A 16,526-nucleotide genomic window follows, 5' to 3' on the forward strand; every position below is an offset into this window, starting at 1 on the left:
GCTGCATACCTGTTCTGTTCAGTGAGCCCTCAGCCCACTGCATACCTGTACTGTGATCCTGCCACTGCATACCTGTACTGTGATCCTGCCACTGCATACCTGTTCAGTGATCCTGCCACTGCATACCTGTTCAGTGATCCTGCCACTGCATACCTATTCTGTTCAGTGAGCCCTCAGCCCACTGCATACCTGTACTGTGATCCTGCCACTCCATACCTGTTCAGTGATCCTGCCACTGCATACCTGTTCTGTTCAGTGAGCCCTCAGCCCACTGCATACCTGTACTGTGATCCTGCCACTGCATACCTGTTCAGTGATCCTGCCACTGCATACCTGTTCAGTGATCCTGCCACTGCATACCTGTTCTGTTCAGTGAGCCCTCAGCCCACTGCATACCTGTACTGTGATCCTGCCACTCCATACCTGTTCAGTGATCCTGCCACTGCATACCTGTTCTGTTCAGTGAGCCCTCAGCCCACTGCATACCTGTACTGTGATCCTGCCACTCCATACCTGTTCAGTGATCCTGCCACTGCATACCTGTTCAGTGATCCTGCCACTGCATACCTGTTCTGTGGACCCGCCACTGTATACCTGTTCTGTTCAGTGGACCCGCCACTGTATACCTGTTCTGTGAACCCGCCACTGTATACCTGTTCTGTTCAGTGGACCCGCCACTGTATACCTGTTCTGTTCAGTGGACCCGCCACTGTATACCTGTTCTGTTCAGTGGACCCGCCACTGTATACCTGTTCAGTGAACCCGCCACTGCATACCTGTTGTGTTCAGTGAACCTGCCACTGCATACCTGTTGTGTTCAGTGAACCTGCCACTGCATACCTGTTTAGTGAACCCGCCACTGTATACCTGTTCTGTTCAGTGGACCCGCCACTGTATACCTGTTCAGTGAACCCGCCACTGTATACCTGTTCTGTTCAGTGGACCCGCCACTGTATACCTGTTCTGTTCAGTGGACCCGCCACTGTATACCTGTTTAGTGAACACGCCACTGCATACCTATTGTGTTCAGTGATCCTGCCACTGCATACCTGTTCTGTGAACCCGCCACTGTATACCTGTTCTGTTCAGTGGACCCGCCACTGTATACCTGTTCTGTGAACCCGCCACTGTATACCTGTTCTGTTCAGTGGACCCGCCACTGTATACCTGTTCTGTTCAGTGGACCCGCCACTGTATACCTGTTCTGTTCAGTGGACCCGCCACTGTATACCTGTTTAGTGAACACGCCACTGCATACCTATTGTGTTCAGTGATCCTGCCACTGCATACCTGTTCTGTGAACCCGCCACTGTATACCTGTTCTGTTCAGTGGACCCGCCACTGTATACCTGTTCTGTGAACCCGCCACTGTATACCTGTTCTGTTCAGTGGACCCGCCACTGTATACCTGTTCTGTTCAGTGGACCCGCCACTGTATACCTGTTCTGTTCAGTGGACCCGCCACTGTATACCTGTTCTGTTCAGTGGACCCGCCACTGTATACCTGTTTAGTGAACACGCCACTGCATACCTATTGTGTTCAGTGATCCTGCCACTGCATACCTGTTCTGTGAACCCGCCACTGTATACCTGTTCTGTTCAGTGGACCCGCCACTGTATACCTGTTCTGTGAACCCGCCACTGTATACCTGTTCTGTTCAGTGGACCCGCCACTGTATACCTGTTCTGTTCAGTGGACCCGCCACTGTATACCTGTTCTGTTCAGTGGACCCGCCACTGTATACCTGTTTAGTGAACACGCCACTGCATACCTATTGTGTTCAGTGATCCTGCCACTGCATACCTGTTCTGTGAACCCGCCACTGTATACCTGTTCTGTTCAGTGGACCCGCCACTGTATACCTGTTCTGTGAACCCGCCACTGTATACCTGTTCTGTTCAGTGGACCCGCCACTGTATACCTGTTCTGTTCAGTGGACCCGCCACTGTATACCTGTTTAGTGAACACGCCACTGCATACCTATTGTGTTCAGTGATCCTGCCACTGCATACCTGTTCTGTGAACCCGCCACTGTATACCTGTTCTGTTCAGTGGACCCGCCACTGTATACCTGTTCTGTGAACCCGCCACTGTATACCTGTTCTGTTCAGTGGACCCACCACTGTATACCTGTTCTGTTCAGTGGACCCGCCACTGTATACCTGTTCTGTTCAGTGGACCCGCCACTGTATACCTGTTTAGTGAACACGCCACTGCATACCTATTGTGTTCAGTGATCCTGCCACTGCATACCTGTTCTGTGAACCCGCCACTGTATACCTGTTCTGTTCAGTGGACCCGCCACTGTATACCTGTTCTGTGAACCCGCCACTGTATACCTGTTCTGTTCAGTGGACCCGCCACTGTATACCTGTTCTGTTCAGTGGACCCGCCACTGTATACCTGTTCTGTTCAGTGGACCCGCCACTGTATACCTGTTCTGTTCAGTGGACCCGCCACTGTATACCTGTTCTGTTCAGTGGACCCGCCACTGTATACCTGTTTAGTGAACACGCCACTGTATACCTGTTCTGTTCAGTGGACCCGCCACTGTATACCTGTTCTGTTCAGTGGACCCGCCACTGTATACCTGTTCTGTTCAGTGGACCCGCCACTGTATACCTGTTTAGTGAACACGCCACTGCATACCTATTGTGTTCAGTGATCCTGCCACTGCATACCTGTTCTGTGAACCCGCCACTGTATACCTGTTCTGTTCAGTGGACCCGCCACTGTATACCTGTTCTGTGAACCCGCCACTGTATACCTGTTCTGTTCAGTGGACCCGCCACTGTATACCTGTTCTGTTCAGTGGACCCGCCACTGTATACCTGTTTAGTGAACACGCCACTGCATACCTATTGTGTTCAGTGATCCTGCCACTGCATACCTGTTCTGTGAACCCGCCACTGTATACCTGTTCTGTTCAGTGGACCCGCCACTGTATACCTGTTCTGTGAACCCGCCACTGTATACCTGTTCTGTTCAGTGGACCCGCCACTGTATACCTGTTCTGTTCAGTGGACCCGCCACTGTATACCTGTTCTGTTCAGTGGACCCGCCACTGTATACCTGTTTAGTGAACACGCCACTGCATACCTATTGTGTTCAGTGATCCTGCCACTGCATACCTGTTCTGTGAACCCGCCACTGTATACCTGTTCTGTTCAGTGGACCCGCCACTGTATACCTGTTCTGTGAACCCGCCACTGTATACCTGTTCTGTTCAGTGGACCCGCCACTGTATACCTGTTCTGTTCAGTGGACCCGCCACTGTATACCTGTTCTGTTCAGTGGACCCGCCACTGTATACCTGTTTAGTGAACACGCCACTGCATACCTATTGTGTTCAGTGATCCTGCCACTGCATACCTGTTCTGTGAACCCGCCACTGTATACCTGTTCTGTTCAGTGGACCCGCCACTGTATACCTGTTCTGTGAACCCGCCACTGTATACCTGTTCTGTTCAGTGAACCCACCGCATCAGTGCGCATACCTGTGCAGTTAAGTGAACCCACCTACCTACGTGAGTGCACGCAGTGTGATATACCACTCCGTGCATACCCAATATGGACAAAACAGGTAGAGGAAGAGGAAGAGGTAGTGGCAGAGGCAGAGGAAGGCCACCCGGCAGGTCTGCGCGAGGTCGTGTAAATGTAATTTCGTGTGGATCTGGCCCACAGTACAGTGCTCGGAAGAAGGCACGTCCCATCACCTCCCAAGATTGTCAGGACGTGGTTGAGTATTTAGCGACACAGAACACCTCATCTTGCTCAGCCACCAGCGCTACTACTAGCACCACTTCCGCTGCATTTGACACTTCGCAAGAATTATTTAGTGTTGAAATCACTGATGCACAGCCATTGTTGTTACAGCCAGATGAATTTTCACCAGCTAATATGTCTGAGTTACGCGGCAACACTATGGATGTAACGTGTCAGGAGGATGAAGGACCTACTGATGGTGCAAGTTTGGATTTGTCTGAGGCAAGCGAAGCTGGGCAGGATGATTACGATGATGACGATGATAGGGATCCTCTGTATGTTCCCAATAGAGGAGATGAAGAGGGGGACAGTTCAGAGGGGGAGTCAGAGAGTAGTAGGAGGAGAGAAGTTGCTGAAAGAAGCTGGGGCAGCTCTTCGTCAGAAACAGCTGGTGGCAGAGTCCGGCACCATGTATCGCCACCTATGTACAGCCAGCCAACTTGCCCTTCAGCATCAGCTGCTGAGGTCCCCATAGTGCCCACATCCCAGGGTGGCTCAGCGGTGTGGAAATTTTTTAATGTGTGTGCCTCAGATCGGACCAAAGCCATCTGTTCGCTCTGCCAACAAAAATTGAGCCGTGGAAAGGCCAACACTCACGTAGGGACAAGTGCCTTACGAAGGCACCTGGAGAAAAGGCACAAACAGCAATGGGATGGCCACCTGAGCAAAAGCAGCAGCAGCACACAAAAGAAAAGTCACCCTCCTTCTCCTCTTCCTCCTTCAGGTGCATCATCTGCTTCTGCCGCTTTCTCCTTTGCACCTTCACAGGCACCCTCCTCCACTCCGCCTCTGCCCTTGAGCGGTTCCTGCTCCTCTGCCCACAGCAGCAGTCAGGTGTCCGTGAAGGAAATGTTTGAGCGGAAGAAGCCACTTTTGGCCAGTCACCCCCTTGCCCGGCGTCTGACAGCTGGCGTGGCGGAACTGTTAGCTCGCCAGCTGTTACCATACCGGCTGGTGGACTCTGAGGCCTTCCGTAAATTTGTGGCCATCGGAACACCGCAGTGGAAGATGCCAGGCCGCACTTATTTTTCGAGAAAGGCCATACCCCAACTGCACCGTGAAGTTGAGAGGCAAGTGGTGTCATCTCTTGCGAAGAGCGTTGGGTCAAGGGTACACCTGACCACGGATGGCTGGTCTGCCAAGCACGGGCAGGGCCGCTACATTACCTACACAGCCCATTGGGTGAACCTGGTGGTGAACGATGGCAAGCAGAAAGCAGCGGACCAAATTGTGACACCTCCACGGCTTGCAGGCAGGCCTCCTGCCACCTCCTCTCCTCCTGCTACATGCTCTTCGCTGTCCTCCTCCTCCTCCTTGGCTGAGTGGCAGTTCTCCTCTCCAGCTACACAGCCCCAGCTCCGCAGGGCCTATGCTGCATGCCAGGTACGACGGTGTCACGCCATCTTAGACATGGCTTGTCTCAAAGCGGAGAGTCACACTGGAGCAGCTCTCCTGGCTGCTCTTAAGAAACAGGTGGATGAGTGGCTGACCCCGCACCACCTGGAGATAGGCAACGTGGTGTGCGACAACGGCAGCAATCTGCTTGCCGCTTTGCATATGGGGAAGCTGACACACATACCCTGCATGGCACATGTCATGAATCTAGTGGTTCAAAGATTTGTGGCAAAGTACCCTGGCTTAGCGGATGTCCTGAAGCAGGCCAGGAAGTTCTGTGGGCATTTGAGGCGCTCTTACACAGCCATGGCACGATTTGCAGAAATTCAGCGTAAAAACAACATGCCGGTGAGACGCCTCATTTGCGATAGCCCCACTCGATGGAACTCGACCCTGCTCATGTTCTCCCGCCTGCTAGAACAGAAGAAAGCCGTCACCCAGTACCTCTACAACTGGAGTAGAACGAAACAGTCTGGGAAGATGGGGATGTTCTGGCCCGACAACTGGACACTGATGAAAAATGCATGCAGGCTCATGCGGCCGTTTGAGGAGGTGACCAACCTGGTGAGCCGCAGTGAGGGCACCATCAGCGACTTAATTCCCTACGCGTACTTCTTGGAGCGTGCTGTGCGTAGAGTGGCGGATGAAGCTGCGAATGAGCGTGACCAGGAACCGTTACGGCAGGAACAGGCATGGGACCAATTTTCATCAGACCCAGCTGTTTCCTCAACACCTGCGGCAGCACAGAGGGGGGAGGAGGAGGAAGAAGAGAGGTCGTGTGCAGAAGACGAGTCAGACTCAGAGGATGATGAGCAAGGTGTTTCTTTGGGGGAGGAGGAGGAGGAGGAGGAGGGGACAGCGGCAGGACAACAACCGCAGCAGGCGTCGCAGGGGGCTTGTGCTGCTCAACCTTCCCGTGGTATTGTTCGCGGCTGGGGGGAGGAGGTTGACTTACCTGACGTCACTGAGGAAGAGCAAGAGGAGATGGAGGGTACTGGATCCGACTTTGTGCAGATGTCGTCTTTTATGCTGTCCTGCCTGTTGAGGGACCCCCGTATAAAAAACCTCAAGGGGAATGAGCTGTACTGGGTGGCCACACTACTAGACCCTCGGTACAGGCACAAAGTGGCGGACCTGTTACCAACTCACCGGAAGGTGGAAAGGATGCAGCATATGCAGAACCAGCTGTCAACTATGCTTTACAATGCCTTTAAGGGTGATGTGACGGCACAACGCCAGCAAGGTACCACTGCCACTAATCCTCCTCCCGTGTCCACGCAGTCAAAGACAGGACGCTCCAGCGATCTCATGGTGATGTCGGACATGCGGACGTTCTTTAGTCCAACGCCTCGCCGTAGCCCTTCCGGATCCACCCTCCACCAACGCCTCGACCGGCAGGTAGCCGACTACCTGGCCTTAAGTGTGGATGTAGACACTGCTGTGAACAGCGATGAGGAACCCTTGAACTACTGGGTGCGCAGGCTTGACCTGTGGCCAGAGCTGTCCCAATTTGCCATCCAACTTCTCTCCTGCCCTGCCGCAAGCGTCCTGTCAGAGAGGACCTTCAGCGCAGCTGGAGGCATTGTCACAGAGAAGAGAAGTCGCCTAAGTCACAAAAGTGTTAAGTACCTCACCTTTATCAAAATGAATGAGGCATGGATCCCGGAGGGCTGCTGCCCGCCCCAAGACTAAGTCAGTCCCCGCACACACAGCATCTCTGCCTGCACGCCGTGTGACTGGCTGCCTGGCCTGCCCCAAAAAGACTAAGTCGCTCCCAGTCCCTCCACACAGCATGTCTGCCTGCAGGCCGCTTCACTACCTTCTCCGCCACCACCAACAGGGTCCGGGACTCCAGGCGGATTGCTGAATTTTTTAGGCCGCTGCTAGCAGCGGCCGCTGTAATAATTTTTATGGTGCGTGTACATGACTGCCTAATTTTTCTGGCTGCACTGAGGGCAGCTGCAACAACAAAAGAAAAGGCATGTACATGCGCCCATTCCCCTTCGTGATCATTACCTTGCCGTGGTGAAGGGGCTTGCGTATCACAATGAAGCAATGACCGGCGCCTAGATGAGTGTCTCGGGGGGCACACAAAAGATAATAAGGTCGTTGCTTCATTGTGGTCAGACCAAATTTGATCAGCTGGACAGTCACTGTTCTGTCATTCAGCTACATCAGCCAGGCCGACCATATGGGCTGTAAAGCCACAAAAACCTGCACTCTCGCCATGGTGCGCACCACTCCAGCACGGCCGTCACTAGTACAAACAGCTGTTTGCGGTGCGTTACACGGTGAGTTTGGTGTGTCAGTGTGAAGCAGTACCTTAATTACACTACCTGATTGATGTATACACATGCAAGATGTTTTAAAGCACTTTAGGCCTGTCATTTAGCATTCAATGTGATTTCTGCCCTTAAAACGCTGCTTTGCGTCAAATCCAGATTTTTCCCGGGGACTTTTGGCGTGTATCCCACTCCGCCATGCCCCCCTCCAGGTGTTAGACCCCTTGAAACATCTTTTCCATCACTTTTGTGGCCAGCATAATTATTTTTTTTTTTCAAAGTTCGCATCCCCATTGAAGTCTATTGCGGTTCGCGAACTTTAACGCGAACCGAACGTTCCGCGAAAGTTCGCGAACCCGGTTCGCGAACCTAAAATCGGAGGTTCGGCCCAACTCTATTCTACATGTAATAAAGTGTTTGATCTGGACGTCCAGATGTCCCAACCTAACGTTTGATGCTCTTAGCATGTGGCTACATGTAGGACAAAAACCACATGGGAAACTTCCCATAATTCTTCTACTGTTTAGCCAATTCTCCTGATGCTGCTGAATCTGCTCGCTTTGGGTAACCACAGAACCCAGGGTAAACCCCTTTCTGTAAGCTATAGTAGGTATCTCCTAATCCTGTGTCACGTTCTAAGATGGGCCAATTTTTAGAAGATTTCCTTAATTTTTCCTGACATCGGTGTGTAATCAAACACAAAGATAAAGTTATACTTGTCTTTTACTCTCACTTCTGGGGATTTTTGGTCTTCCGCCCCCTCCAGCAACTGGTTCCTATCCTGCTCTCTTACTCTCTCCAGAGCCCTATCAAGGACTGCAGCCTCGTAACCTCGCTCTACAAATCTCTGGTACATCTCACCCGACTGTAATTCAAAGTCCTGTTCATTCGTGTTATTTCTTTTTAACCTCAAAAATTGGCGATATGGGATGGCCGATTTCACATGGGGGGGATGATAACTGTCGTTGTGTAGCACCGAATTTGTCGCTGTGCTCTTCCTATACCCCTTGGTTATTAGGGTGTCCCCCTGTACTTCCAGTGTTAAATCAAGGAAAGCGACCCGATCACCTCCCCATTCACCTGTGAACCGCATATTCAACACATTATCATCCAGGTACGGCATAAACCGGTCGAACCTGTCCCTGGTGGACGCCCAAATCACAAGCACATCGTCCACATACCTCGACCATGTCCTCAGATCATATCTATAGGGATTTCTTTCCCCATAGATATACTCTGCTTCCCATTTCGCCAAAGACAAATTAGCGAAAGTTGGAGCTACCGCTGTTCCCATTGCTGTACCAGCTATCTGTTCGTACCGGGGTCAGTGACAAATGGCGCCCAGCACCGTTAGATAAAAATGGCGCCCCATTCACTTACATTATCAAACGATATTTATAGTTTTAAAAGGTTAAAAAACGCCGCCGACCTTTTGAACGAAATTTATCATTTTAAAACTTTTTGTTTTTGTCCTGCCTGAACGATATTTTTCGTTTTAACCATTGCTTTGCTACAGTTTGGAAAATATCTGCCCGCCGCCTTTAATGTTTAATAGCAAAGCCCCCTTAATCGCTAAAAACACCAAATTTACAGGGAATGTTAAGAAAAAAATTGTGAACAAGAAGAAATTTTTTTTTTCAAAAAGACATTATAGTTTTTGAGAAAATTGATTTTAAATATACTTCTTCTGACCGTGGGAAAATTAAACGCCCGCCGACTTTAGCGGTTAATAGCAAAGCCCCTTTAAATGCCAGAAACACCAAATGCGTAGGGAATGTTAAGAATAGTGGGAACACGAAGAAAAAAAAATTGTTCAAAAAGACCTTATAGTTTTTGAGAAAATCGATTTTAAATCTTCAAAGAGGAAAATGTATCTATTTAAATCGTGTACTGACATTTCCGCGGCGGAAACAATTTCCGCTGACTTTAGCAGTTAATAGCAAAGTCCCCTTAAATCCTAGCAACACCAAATTTGCAGGATATATTAAAAAGATACTGGGAAACAATATTTAAAAAAAAATTGAAAAATTTTATTAATTTATTTTTTTATTTAAATTTTTGGGTTATGTTCAGAGTGTGGGAAATGTTTTGAAAAAAATGACATTTGGTCCCCCCTCCCGAGCCTCTGTAACCCCTTGTCCCCCATGCAGGCTGGGATATCCAGAATGCGGAGCCCTGGCCACGTGGGGCTTCACACCCTGAGCTATACCAGCCCGCATGGTCCGTGGTATGGGGGGGGGGCTCTGGGGGGGAGGGGCAGCCAAGCCTCCCCCCTCCCCCCCCGGAGCCCTTGTCCAATCCATGGCGACGACTCCCTGGGGGGGTTCATGGTGGCATCTGGGAGTCCCCTTTAAGAAGGGGACCCCCAGATGCCCACCCCCCTCCCAGGAGAAATGAGTATAGGGGTACAAAGTACCCCATACCCATTTCCACAAAGGGTCAAATGAAATAAAAACACAACCACGAGAAAAGTCCTTTAATGTTCTAAATTAACCACAAATACTTACCTGTACCTTTAAGAAAAAAATCCCACGCCAATCAGGTCCCACGACAGTATCCTCTATCTTGCGATCTTCTGATACATCTTGATTAAAGATCTCCGCCGCCCCGATGCCACACACGCCGCCTCCGCCGCACTGCTCTCAGCTATACTTAGTATAGCTGAGAGTGCGTCTATACAGATGCATTACCACTGGCTGCCGCTGCCCTCCCTGCCTCCCCCCACCTGTCACCCTCACCCATGCTGGCACCCAATGCACCCATGGGTGCCAGCATGGGTGAGGGTGACAGGTGTAAGAGAGGCAGGGAGGGCAGCGGCTGCTAGCGCTAATGCGTCTGTATAGACGCACTCTCAGCTATACTTTGTATAGCTGAGAACAAAACGCATCTTTAAACTTTGGCTCCAAGGCTCCCCATTGGTTCCTTATCGACCAATGGGGATCCTCCTGATCCTGCTGATCCCCATTGGTCTGTTAAGGAACCAATGGAGACCATTGGAGCTAAAATTTAAAGATGCTTTTTGCTCTTAAGGTGGCCATACATGGTACAATTTTTCAATTAGATAATTTAGTTTGATTATTCCGTTAGATTGAATATAAAGATTTTTCCAGCATGTTCGATAATTTTTCCAGAAAAAACGGGATAATCGTTCGAATTTCTTGATCGAAAAAAAAAAAAAGTTCAACTTTCATTCAATTCGATCATTTAGATCGAATAAACGGGAAAATCGAACGTTTTTATTGTACCATGTATGGCCACAATTAGCTATACTTAGTATAGCTGAGAGCAGTGCAGCGGGGGCGGCGTGTGTGGCGTCGAGGCGGCGGAGATCTTCAATCAACATGTATCAGAAGGTCGCAAGATAGAGGATACTGTCGTGGGACCTGATTGGCGTGGGATTTTTTTTCTTAAAGGTACAGGTAAGTATTTGTGGTTAATTTAGAACATTAAAGGACTTATCTTGTGGTTGTGTTTTTACTTCATTTAACCCTTTATGGAAATGGGTATGGGGTACTTTGTACCCCTATACTCATTTCTCCTGGGAGGGGGGTGGGCATCTGGGGGTCCCCTTCTTAAAGAGGACTCCCAGATGCCACCATGAACCCCCCCCAGGGAGTCATCGCCATGGATTGGAAAAGGGCTCCGGGGGGGAGGGGAAGGCTTGGCTGCCCCGCCCCCCCATACCACGGACCATGCGGGCTGGTATAGCTCAGGGTGTGAAGCCCCAGTCGGCCGGGGCTCCGCATTCTGGCTATCCCAGCCTGCATGGGGGACAAGGGGTTACAGAGGCTCGGGAGGGGGGACCCATGTCATTTTTTTTCCAAAAATTTCCCACACTCTGAACATAACCCAAAAATTTAAATAAAAAAATAAAATAAAGTTTTTTTTAAAAAAAATATTGTTTCCCAGTATCTTTTTAACATATCCTGCAAATTTGGTGTTGCTAGGATGTAAGGGGCCTTTGCTATTAACTGCTAAAGTCGGCGGGAATTGTTTCCGCCGCAGGAATGTCAGTACGCGATGTAAATAGATACATTTTCCTCTTTGAAGATTTAAAATCAATTTTCTCAAAAACTATAAGGTCTTTTTGAACAATTTTTTTTCTTCGTGTTCCCACTATGCTTCTGAACATTCCCTGCACATTTGGTGTTTCTGGCACTTAAAGGGGCTTTGCTATTAACCGCTAAAGTCGGCGGGCGTTTAATTTTTCCCACGGTCAAAAGAAGAATATTTAAAATCGATTTTCTCAAAAACTATAATGTCTTTTTGAAAAAAAAAAAATTCCTCTTGTTCACAATTTTTTTCTTAACATTCCCTGCAAATTTGGTGTTTTTAGCTTTTAATGGGGCTTTGCTATTAAACATTAAAGGCGGCGGGCAGATATTTTCCAAACGGCAGCAAAGCAGGGGTTAAAACGATAAATATCGTTCAGGCAGGATTAAAAAAAATATTTTAAAACGATAAATTTCGTTCAAAAGCTTTGCACTATTTTAACCTTTAAAACGATAAATATCGTTTTAAACATATATCGGGCAGAAGGGGGCGCCATTATTTAGCCGGCACCATTTTTCACTGGACGCCCACAGACAGTCCTCACACAGGACGGGAGCAGCACAGCGGCCTGTACAGAGGCACCACAGACAGTCCTCACACACAGGACGGGAGCAGCACAGTGGCCTGTACAGAGACACCACAGACAGTCCTCACACAGGACGGGAGCAGCACAGCGGCCTGTTCAGAGGCACCACAGACAGTCCTCACACACAGGACGGGAGCAGCACAGCAGCCTGTACAGAGGCACCACAGACAGTCCTCACACAGGACGAGAGCAGCACAGCGGCCTGTACAGAGGCACCACAGACAGTCCTCACACAGGACAGGAGCAGCACAGCGGCCTGTACAGAGGCACCACAGACAGTCCTCACACACAGGACGGGAGCAGCACAGCGGCCTGTACAGAGACACCACAGACATTCCTCACACACAGGACGGGAGCAGCACAGCGGCCTGTACAGAGGCACCACAGACAGTCCTCACACAGGACAGGAGCAGCACAGCGGCCTGTACAGAGACACCACAGACAGTCCTCACACAGGACGGGAGCAGCACAGCGGCCTGTACAGAGACACCACAGACAGTCCTCACACAGGACGGGAGCAGCACAGCGGCCTGTGCAGAGGCACCACAGACAGTCCTCACACACAGGACAAGAGCAGTACAGCGGCCTGTACAGAGGCACCACAGACAGTCCACACACAGGACGAGAGCAGTACAGCGGCCTGTACAGAGGCACCACAGACAGTCCTCACACACAGGATGGGAGCAGCACAGTGGCCTGTACAGAGGCAGCACAGACAGTCCTCACACACAGGACGGGAACAGCACAGCGGCCTGTACAGAGGCACCACAGACAGTCCTCACACACAGGATGGGAGCAGCACAGTGGCCTGTACAGAGGCACCACAGACAGTCCTCACACACAGGACGGGAACAGCACAGTGGCCTGTACAGAGGCACCACAGACAGTCCTCACACACAGGACGGGAGCAGCACAGCGGCCTGTACAGAGGCTCCACAGACAGTCCTCACACAGGACGGGAGCAGCACAGCGGCCTGTACAGAGGCACCACAGACAGTCCTCACACACAGGATGGGAGCAGCACAGTGGCCTGTACAGAGGCAGCACAGACAGTCCTCACACAGGACGGGAGCAGCACAGCGGTCTGTACAGAGGCACCACAGACACACAGGACAGGAGCAGCACAGCGGCCTGTACAGAGGCACCACAGACAGTCCTCACACACAGGACGGGAGCAGCACAGCGGCCTGTACAGAGGCACCACAGACAGTCCTCACACAGGACGGGAGCAGCACAGCGGCCTGTACAGAGGCACCACAGACAGTCCTCACACACAGGATGGGAGCAGCACAGTGGCCTGTACAGAGGCAGCACAGACAGTCCTCACACAGGACGAGAGCAGTACAGCGGCCTGTACAGAGGCACCACAGACAGTCCTCACACACAGGATGGGAGCAGCACAGTGGCCTGTACAGAGGCAGCACAGACAGTCCTCACACAGGACGGGAGCAGCACAGCGGCCTGTACAGAGACACCACAGACAGTCCTCACACAGGACGGGAGCAGCACAGCGGCCTGTACAGAGGCAGCACAGACACACAGGACGGGAGCAGTACAGTGGCCTGTACAGAGGCAGCACAGACAGTCCTCACACAGGACGAGAGCAGTACAGCGGCCTGTACAGAGGCACCACAGACAGTCCTCACACACAGGATGGGAGCAGCACAGTGGCCTGTACAGAGGCAGCACAGACAGTCCTCACACAGGACGGGAGCAGCACAGCGGCCTGTACAGAGACACCACAGACAGTCCTCACACAGGACGGGAGCAGCACAGCGGCCTGTACAGAGGCAGCACAGACACACAGGACAGGAGCAGCACAGCGGCCTGTACAGAGGCACCACAGACACACAGGACGGGAGCAGCACTGCGGTCTGTACAGAGGCACCACAGACAGTCCTGGAAGACACACAGAAAGGGCAAGCACCATCTACCTCTCAATATATTATTGTAATAAAAATATTCTCAGAGTGTGCAGAAAAGGAACTAAAAATGCAACAGCAATAAACAAGAACAGTAGTTCCCTAAATCACCGCACCACTCCAAACCGTGTATCAATAATAATGATCTTTATTCACAAATGAATTAAAAACACCTAAAAACACATATTAAACGCCATGTACATATGTTACAATTATATATTAGTCTCCAATAAATAACTCCACAAACAATATTGAATGAGCAGTGGGAAACAATAAATAGTTTACGCTTCCCCTGCCTCACAAAAATGACAATAGTGGCAATTCAAACCAAGATCTGTACATAAGTAGTATCAACCAGCAATACATGTTGTACAAAAGTGCTAAAGTGCAATAGATATATCAGTGGGCCAAGGTCAGATACAGACAATGTGTGAAAACAGAATGAATGTAAGTGCAGTGTGCAAGAAGGACTGGTCGTAGAGTATAGAAAGTGTGTGAAACTGGAATAGAAATAAAGTGCAATGTGCAAGAAAGGCCGGCGTACAAAACCGCCAGTGAACAGTGCGGAATATAAAGTGTGCTGTGCAAAGGGATGAAACTATCCAACCAAGGATGTACCGCTGGAGCTTACCACAAGGAAGGTTAGTGGAGAAGGAGGGACATGGCGTCCAAACACCGCCGTCGCGATTCGCCGCTATCCAAATACAGCGGCTTCCACAGGGCTTAAGGATCAAATGGCGTCCTCGGCAGATTAAATAAAGGAACCTAAATGGGCGGGTGAATGGGCGTACCTAACAGTTCATAGTGTGCGCGGCCGCGCACAACGGGGAAGCCTCAGCAGCGCTGAACAGCGCTGCATCACTTCCCTATCCTGCCTCTAAGGGTTCTGGGACTTGTAGTAGCCAAGGTACAATTAAAAGAGATGCGAACATAGATCAGTAAGCACGGCTACAGCAGCCGGAATAGAAATAGGAATAGGATGAAAAAGAAGGCTCACAAATAAGCAGTCATAATTTATATATGAATACATACAAAAAATAAATAAAATAATAATATTAAGTATATAGTTAAACATTTCCCCTCAAATTCATCAATGGAGTGAACAGATGTCGCCACCATGTGGTCAACCATCATAATTACATAAAAAAAGCTAATATCAACCATAAATCACAAAAGGGATATATCCAAAGGTTTAAGAACAGTTATAAAGAGCCAATGGGGTAAAAAGGGATCCAGGAAAGTCAGAGAAAATCCGCTCATAGAAGGAGACACATCGTTCAACTCGGTTTCTGTCACTGGAGTGTACACTCAACAAAGTTCTGTATGGATAGCTAAAAAGCACAAGAGACAAAAGACACAAATAAAAGAAAATTACAATCATCTCTGGAAACACACATATACAAGAGGACATCAAACCACGTCAATCCACACAATAAGAAGGGACCAATCCACAACAAATGTGGTGACATAAGCCACAAGCTATGAGGACTACTCACAAATCCTCAGCTCGGAAATCACTGCAAGATACATGAGTAAGACGTCAAACACATGTTCTCCCCATTCACAAACAAGTGATGCAGGCAACACCAGGGATAAGGGAAAGGAAGGGGGCCCCCTCACCATAGGTCCCCCTCCCCCCACAAAATTATCACTCAACACTCAGTGTAAAAATCCCACAAACGAAAAGTCCTCATTTAGACCCACCGGTGACCTGGACCCCAGGTCATAGATCCATTTGGTTTCTTGTCTCAGTAGTGAGGTCACCACATTACCGCCCCTGGAAGACAAAATGACATGTTTAAGACCACAAACAGTCCATCCAACAGTAGAGCCCGCATGGGCTTTTAATGCATGGTCCGCCACTGACGTCAACATTTTCCCCTCTGCAGCATCCCTCTCTGCCAAACGAATGGTCGAGAGGTGCTTTTGTATCCTTGTCTTAAGTTTATTCTTAGTTTGTCCTACATAGAATAAGTTACAGGGGCATCTCAGCAAATACACCACTGCCTCCGTTTGGCAGTTAATGAATTCTCTAACTTGGTGCGATCTATTGGTCCTCAGGCTGCGGACCTCTCTTGTCGGTGTCATGAGTGGGCAGATGCTACAACGGCCACAGGGATAACTACCTGTTACTCCATGACCTCTGTTAGAGGACCTCTGGAAGTGGCTCCTGCACAGCTGGTCTTTCAAATTGGGAGCCCTTTTAGCTGTTAAAGCTGGCCTATCTGTGATATAGTTCTTTAAAATTGGGTCTGTATGCAAGATTGGCCAATGTTTAGATAACACTGTCCTCAAGTCGTTCCAATGAGTGTTAAATGGTGTACACATTCTCACCAAGTTATCAGTTTTTCTTTTTTTGCCATACAATAAAGACTCCCTTTTGGAGTATAATGCTCTCTGGTATGCTTTCTTAACTATACCTTTTGGATATCCCCGCTGTAGAAATCTCGTCTCTAACTCGATAGCCTGTCGTCTGAATTCCTGATCATCTGAGCAATTCCTTCGAAGTCGTAAAAATTGAC

This window comes from Hyperolius riggenbachi, chromosome 6 (genome assembly GCF_040937935.1).
Source record: "Hyperolius riggenbachi isolate aHypRig1 chromosome 6, aHypRig1.pri, whole genome shotgun sequence".
Taxonomy (NCBI): Eukaryota; Metazoa; Chordata; class Amphibia; order Anura; family Hyperoliidae; genus Hyperolius; species Hyperolius riggenbachi.